An 8,576-nucleotide genomic window follows, 5' to 3' on the forward strand; every position below is an offset into this window, starting at 1 on the left:
TTGTGATTCCCTATTCACCAGTATGTTTTGGAGAAGATTACATGAACTTATAAGTATTAAATTGAAGCTATCAAGTGTATATCATCCACAGACTAATGGATTGACTGAGAGAATGAACAGAACAATTACTCAGATGCTTAGACAGTGTATTTCTCCTAAACAAAAGGATTGGATACATAAACTACCTATGATTGAGTACACTATCAATACAGTAAGGTCAGAAACTATAGGATATGCACCATTCTTTCTAAATTACAGCTGGATGCTAAGGAACTTGATATAGAACAACTCTAGGAAGGATGAATATCCTGGAGTAAGGACTTACACTCAGAAAGTAAAGGATGCAATACTACAGGCACACAATACAATCCTTCAGGCAAGGGTAAAGCAAACTAGACATGCTAATAGACACAGACAACCCTCTTCCTTTGAATTAAACAATCTAGTGTATGTTTCTACAAAGAACATGAATCTACTGAGACAGTGAGTGAGGAAACTAGTACCAAAGTACATAGGACCTTACAGAATAATCTAGAACACAGGAAACAAGGCATTTGAACTAGATCTACCTAGGGAAATGAGGAATCGTAACATACACCCAGTATTTCATTCATTGCTACTTAGGATACATGTTCTAAACAATAATAGATTATTCCCTGGAAGGGAAGTAGGACAAGTTACTGGATTAAACAATGAGAACAAGGAATGGACAGTAGATTCGATTGAAACTCATACAGGACAAGGGACTACTACTTTGTTCAAAGTACTATGGAAGTCTGGAGATCACACATAGCTACCCTATGATAAAATTGCACACCTTGAGGCATTAAAGGAATACTTAGACATACTTAGAATCGATTCTATCAATGTACTAACTCTAGGAAAGGGAAAACTTGATACTGATGACTCTCAGGTTAGTATTAGTCTAGTAAAACATGAGGCAACCTTTCAAACACAATGCTACAGTATGGACATACAGGTAGACATATGTAAAGGCTTTAAAAACTGTGTATATAGTCACTTTACTGTGTATATCATGTCTACTACTCAAGAATCCATTACTCATACATTTGTATCTACTTTTCTACAAGGCACAAATATGCCTCATCCTCCTCTATAACTCTTAGTTGGCTCTCAAGCACAACTAATCACACAGGATTAGGTTACTCACAACCACAGTACAAGCACTGACTATGTTTTCAATCAAGAGGAGCTTAAGGAGATTGTAGCTTTCTCCAGGACTATCTACAACAATTCCCTTGACCCTACTATACAACTCCCAGAGTGTTATCTCATTGTATTACACTTGTATAACTTCCACATTCCTTCTCATACAAGACTGAGCCTACTACTACTGTTCCAAGACCACATTCAACATACTAAGATGATGCAAGTGTCCCAGGACTTTGTATACCATAAGAACATGGCTTTGAACCAAGGTAAATGCACATATATTCTGTATTATATTATTACAAGCATATATACCTTACTATTTTACTTAGGTGTAAAGTGTAGAGCTGAGCAAATTGACAATGGAACTGTTATATTCTACTCACACAACTGTAAACGTCCTTGGATCGATTCACAATTGCCCTTGACATCTACTGATCTTACTTCAGTACTTGATATGAGTGCTCTGAGCTCATTCAACACTCAAAGCATTACTCTACTACTGAATCCACTGCTTTCTACTCAATCTGACAGCCATTCCAACCAATCTGCTGTAAGTTCCACCAGTTCTGCTACAGAACATGTCCAAGCCAGACAGGAACACGTCCAGTCCACTACAGGACTGATTGAAGACACATTCATGGCTGTAGAGAACGTCCTAGTGTAGCAGTACTGAACTTCATAGTAAGTTACTAATGTTTTCTTTTGTTTTTGTATTGTTATTTCGTTTATTCCAGTACTAACTCCCTTAGCATTTAGGATTAAATGCTGGAGGGCAAGTGTAACAATTGTGCTACCTGCACATTTGCACAACATGTGTTGTAGGTGCTTGTGGGTGTTTTCCTTTTTGTTCACTAGACTACCCTGTATCCTACTACACATGTATATACATATATAAAGGGTTTTTGAGCTAAGGGTTAGGGGATTCTTTCTCCTTCTCAGTGCTTGATTACTAGGTTATCCTAGTCAGTAGTTGAGTGTGCTGGTAAAGAGAGAATCTTTGTGTAAGGCTAGTATACCTATCCTTACACAATATAAGGAATTTGACAGTTCTATTACTCTGTTACACAACTTCTCCTTCAACAACTCAATCACCCTCTTCTCAATTCCACACACAATCAGAATACTTTTCTCTACTCATAGTACATACTCTACAGTCAGAATTTGAATAGGATTGAAATACATAGGGTCCAATATTCCTCACTCCTCTTCTGTCTATGTAAACACTTCTGACTGTAATATTAATAGGTTCTCTGTGAGCTTCCATTCTTCCAGCTATAAAAATCCTGATTACAATTCTCTAATCACTTGTATCTGTTCTTCTATAAGTTGGCCAGTAGGCACAAAGGGCTGTAGTATTGTCAGTAATATAAGCATCCTAGCTAGAGGATTAGAGTGCTATTGTCTAACTATGTAGAACTCCTCTGAAAGTACTCTAAGTATAGAGTGTACCTTATTCACAACTTTCTTGTAAGCCTACAAAACTGTGTCGAGTTTGTTATCTGGTGTATTGAGAATTACTAACTTCTGTGACTCTACTACCTCTATTATCTATGATTCTGTGACTCATGATTCCTGACTACAATTCTGCCTTATATTTACTCTACTTCCTTTGCCTCTTCCTTCATATAGAATCATTGCCTTACTATTACTCTTCCACTTGTTCATTCCTAATCTGCTTGTCTTATGTGTATCTCCCCAGAATTGTAGTATTTCTGGTTCCTTAATACTTCTCAAAAATCTGTCTCTGGCTTGTATTACAGTGCTCTCACTCTGGTGGACAGAGACCACCTCCTTAACAGATTATTCAGGTCCTAAAGCATTATGTGCTACTCCCTGTTTGCAAAATCTTTGGTTTCACATTCTGTAGTTGTAAAGAACAGTCTACCTAGCAAGATCCTGAACAGAGCTTTCTACACAACTTGTACTGTAATATTTATGTGAAGCATTCCTATAGAGAGTCACAACCTTAGAATCTGTCCTACAGTCAATCCCTAACCTGTATCTACTGTTTCAAGTGTAACAGTCATATTGTAATCTAACAGAATCTTTAATACTTCTCATACATCAGCTCAAACTATGTTTATACTTAAACCCTAGTCTAGTATACAATCTACCTCAATTTTTCTGTCTACTATTGTCTCAAGTATACAGAGTAGAAGTAAATGGTTGACTTCTACTAATGTATTACAATACTACTATAGTACACAAATGTTTGATCCTGTAACAGGTGGTTCTCTACTGTAGAATGTAGTGTTTCTATCTGTTTGACACCTTAATGTAACTAATTTGCAAGTCTTCTTCCAAAGCTCTAGAGACAATGTGAGTAACTCTTACTGTGTAATACACACTTCCTAGTCTAAGCTACAATCTAAAACTCTTCTAACTATTTCTAGGTCCTCAATTAGTGTAATGTAGTAGTACAGGTACTCCTTTGTTCTAGTTCTGTCTTACTGTGTACTCACTAGCATTAGTCTGATATCTGTAGACTTTACTACTTTGTAATTACACTCTTACTTTCCCTTCCCCTTTGTATCCTTTACTTTCAATTGTTCTACAACCTTCTTATAGACTTCTCCTAGCATTACTTTAAGCCTTTCAAGCTCTACAAGGTTCTCTACCTCCTCCTCTTCTTCTTCATCAACCTCTACCATTATAACTAGTACAGGAGCTCCTAGACTGTGTACTACAACTAGTACAGTCTGTACAAAACTAACAGAGTACATTTGTAACAACAGAAAGTGGCTATCAACCTTCTCCTTCAAGGTCTGCCCTATCCCAGAAATAGTGTTTCTGTTAGCTATAATAATTTTATTGTCTAGACTCTGTACACACTTCCTGTTTGTAATGTATTCTAACACTTTTGAGCAACTGTGTATAAAATGTCTAGATTCTCTACAAAACACACAACTTCTGTTTCCTGATCCTCTACCTGAACCTCTACTGTATCCTCCTCCTCCTGATTGTAGGCCTTGCTTCATTGACTCTACTTACAATTGTAGACTCTGAAGCACTTCTACAACACTTGTCAAATTAACTTCCTCCTGCTTGACTAGAATCATAGACTGACTTGTAAGCATATCTGACCTACTAACTACTGTGAGTGTAGATTCTCTAAGGATTGACCCTGCTACAGTTACAACTTGTGTAATATTGTACACAAGTCTATCCTTATAGTCTGGATACTTGATTTCTAACTTCTACATTAGTTTCTCTACAATTACTCTATAGAACACATGTAGAAAAATGTAGCAAGATTCCTTATTAGATTGCACTCTGGATTAGGAAATCCCCAATTGCCTTATGTAGAATTACTGTACTTGGAATGTCTCAGATTATTGGACTTCACTATGTAGTATATAAGGTAGATACTTGCTTGATATCTTAATAAGAGAGAGTACTTAGGACACTTCTGCTATGCTTGTTAAAAGGTTATGAGCCTTGGTGCCCATTGAATGCCCTCACACACTTGCTCTCACAGAATGCCTTTGCCTCCTGCCAGACCACCAAGCCCAAGACCTCCATCTCCCCCCAAACCTATTACAATGTTGTCTACAATACATACCTTTGTTAATGTTACAATGAAGGACTCTGATGTTACAAAGTTCTTTGAGGGAATGGAAAAGTTGGCTAGTATAAAGGGATACAAGATATGGTGCTTGTACATACACAGTGCACTCACTGCCATGATGCTCTTAGACCATCTAGAGCATGATCCCTCTTCCTCTGATGATGCTAGCATACATACAGGCAACGTTTTGTATCATTGTATAACAAAAACAATAACTGATACAATTTATACAAACTTCACAATGTATACAAGTGTTAGAAGTCTCATGAAGGTGCTTTCTGAACAATACAATGTTCAAACAATGATGACACATGCTGTAGACATATCTATGTTGTTTACAGTAAAAGGGCATGTATCACAGTTTGATAAGACGTTAGACAACATTGAACAAATCTACAGGCAGTTGTCTGTACATAATAAAGCCCCCAATAACAATACATACATCTCAGCAATTAACCTTGCTACTCCTTGTGAGTATAGATGGGTAGCAACAATGCTAGACAGGCAGATTACCTATTATAATCAACTACTAACAGTTACAACAGCTCAGAAAGACGTTCTGATGCTAGCTAAGCTAATACACAAATTATGAAACACATATACTGAGTATCATTCTCAGTACTCTCAAACAAAACAAGATACTGAACAAGACAGCCTACAAACGAAAGGTAAAAGTGTAGCTAAAGGCAAAACGAAGCCTTACAATAAAGTTAAATGCTACAACTGTAATAAGTACAGGCATATGTCAAAAGACTGCTGAAATCCTCCAACAAGTAAAACAACAGAAGCTTGAAAGAAAAAGCATAAGCAAACAGCTACTGCTTCTACTACTACTACTATACTGTCTCAACCTGCACTTAATGCAGCAGTATTCATTGGAGACAATAATGAAACAGTATTCATTGAAGACATTAATGAAACACTGATGCTAGAGTCTGCAATTGCAGAAGCCTTAGCATCAAGTTCCAGCAGCTTACCTGTTCAATCTGCTCTATCTGCTGAATCCAATGTATTTTCAGCATTCAAAGTACAAGAGGAAGGTGTCATACAAGTAGATGACTTCATGAACTCATTTGACAATGTAAAAGAAGTCATTAAGGAGTTCAATTACAATCCAAACATATGTATCAACACAATACATTATAATGATACTGAACTAATACATTGTATTGATATATTGGACTCTGGTGCAAATGTACATGCTACTCCATACTTGTTCTGTCTTACAAACGTTTGGAACTTGACCCTAATAAATGTTACAATTGTAAATAAATTGTCATTCACACTTAGCAAAAGTGGAGTAATGACATTTAATGTAAAACTATGAGACAAAGCTAATGAGCATACAATGGTGAATATGATTTCACTACAAAATGTATACTATCATCCCAATCTGAACTTCACACTTGTTAGTGAAGCACTATTATGTAAAGCAGGATATGTTTTAATGAAAACAAACAATGAATGTATTATTTATTCTCCTACTCATACAAAGATTGGTGAAATACATGTATGAAATAACTTGTATATGATAGTTTCTCATCATAATAAACAATCTATTAACACAATCACTATTGTTGATTTACATCAACAAATGGGTCATGTTAATTTTGATTACTTGTGCAAACTCATACAAGAGTATCCTGAGATTATAAGTCAAAGGATAACAGACAATAAAAATGCACAGTGTACAGATTGTATCAAAGCAAACATACAATACAATGAAATACCAAAAATACAAACAACACCTCTTGCACAATCCTATGGAAATCATCTCCATATTGATATATGGGGACCTGCCCCAGTACAAGCCTACAGCAAGTACAAATATCTTTTTACCATTGTAGATGATGCTACACAATGGGTAACTATGCTACCTATGCAGCATAAAAGCAATGCTTTCACTGAATATGTAAAGCATACAACAAAACTCTTTACACAGTACAGTATAAGAGTTAAAACTCTCCAAAGTGATAACAATACAGTGTTCCTAAGTAAAGACTTCACTACATACATTGAAAGTCAAGGAACAATACATAGATTAACAGTACACAATACACTGTAGCAGAACAGAGTTGCAGAACATATGTATAAGACTATCTTTAACAGTGTACATACGTGTCTGTTATCAGCAAAATTACCTATGAAATTCTGGGTATATGTGGTACAATATCAAACGTTTATTCATAACAGAACACTGAGAGTTGCTATTAATTTTGCAATGCCATATTACAAACGGTATAACAAACATTATCAAATAAATAATATATGAGAATTCAGCACATATTGTATCATACAGAATGAACAAATGCATAAACTACAACCTAGAGGCCAACACACACAATGGCTAGGTTATGATAACAACAGTAAAGGTCACTTAGTGTGCCATGATAATAAAATTACTGTCAAGCACAATGTACAATTCATAGACAAACCAATGTCTAGGATTGAAGGGGAGAATAATCATAACAATGATACATCAAACAACAATGAAACTCTTCCTAATAACAATAATAAAGATAAAGAACCTGTCATACAACACTCTACACAAGAGTAAAGACTAGTTAAACAAACTATAGGTTTAAATTACAAAGACAATATAAATCTAGCTATGTATCTAACAGAATTTAACAAATTCCTCAACAAAGTCTATAACAATCCATTAATGTATTACAATGCTATAACACATATAGACAAAGAACAATGGATCAAAGCTATGAAGGATGAAATACAGTCACTTCAACAACGAAACACATGGATATATGCTATCCCCCCTACAAATACAAATGTAATTGGAATGAAATTTGTCTATAAAATCAAAAGACTAGCTAACAGCTGAATAGACAAATACAAAGTATGATTTGTAGTGTAAGGATACACTCAAAAGAATGGAATAGACTTCTATTCTGACAACTTATTTGCTCCAGTAACAAAACTATCAACAGTACAATTATTGTTATCTTGGGCAGCATCTAAGAACTACGAAATACATCAGATAGATGTAAAATCCACATATCTTTATGGAGAATTAAATGAGGACGAACTCATCTATGTGAAACTGCTGTCAGGCAGGCTACTTACAGATATTAAACCTGGACAGGTGTTACACTTAAATAAAGCATTATACAGATTGAAACAAGCAGGTAGACAATGGTACAAGAAGATTACCAAACTACTGCTTAAGATTGGATTAGAACGAGCTAATTACAATCACACTGTATTTTACAAGAAACAAAATAATAAAACAATTCTTGTAACATTTATGCACATCAACAATATTATGATTATTGGCAAAACTATCACTATAATAACAGCATTTAAACATGCATTAAGACAACACGTTGCATTTACTGACAGTAACAAAATACATTGGTTACTTAGTATTGAAATAAGCTGAGATAGACCTCAACAAACGATTAGCTTACAGCAAAAGCATTATATTGAAAGTATAATCAAGTGTTACCACTTTGAAAACGAAAAGGCACTACGAACGCCTATTACTCCTGGAATAGACCTATCTAACAATATGAACAATATGTACAATACAAACGAAAGTAATAATGAAACAATGCTATACATGAATATGGTAGGATTGTTAAGATATGTTGCAGACTGTACACAGCCAGACATATCCTATATTACTGGGCAATTAGCATGCTACTTACAAAAGCCCCAAACGCATCACTACAAAGTAGTGAAACATTGCTTTGTGTATTTAAAATATACAATGAATTGTTGGCTTCAACTTGGAAGCACAACGCCTTAAAACTATAAGGCTATTGTGATGCAGACAGATGATGACAGACGACATAAAGTAATAAACAGCTACGTCTTT

This window comes from Fomitiporia mediterranea, assembly GCF_000271605.1.
Source record: "Fomitiporia mediterranea MF3/22 unplaced genomic scaffold FOMMEscaffold_10, whole genome shotgun sequence".
Taxonomy (NCBI): domain Eukaryota; kingdom Fungi; phylum Basidiomycota; class Agaricomycetes; order Hymenochaetales; family Hymenochaetaceae; genus Fomitiporia; species Fomitiporia mediterranea.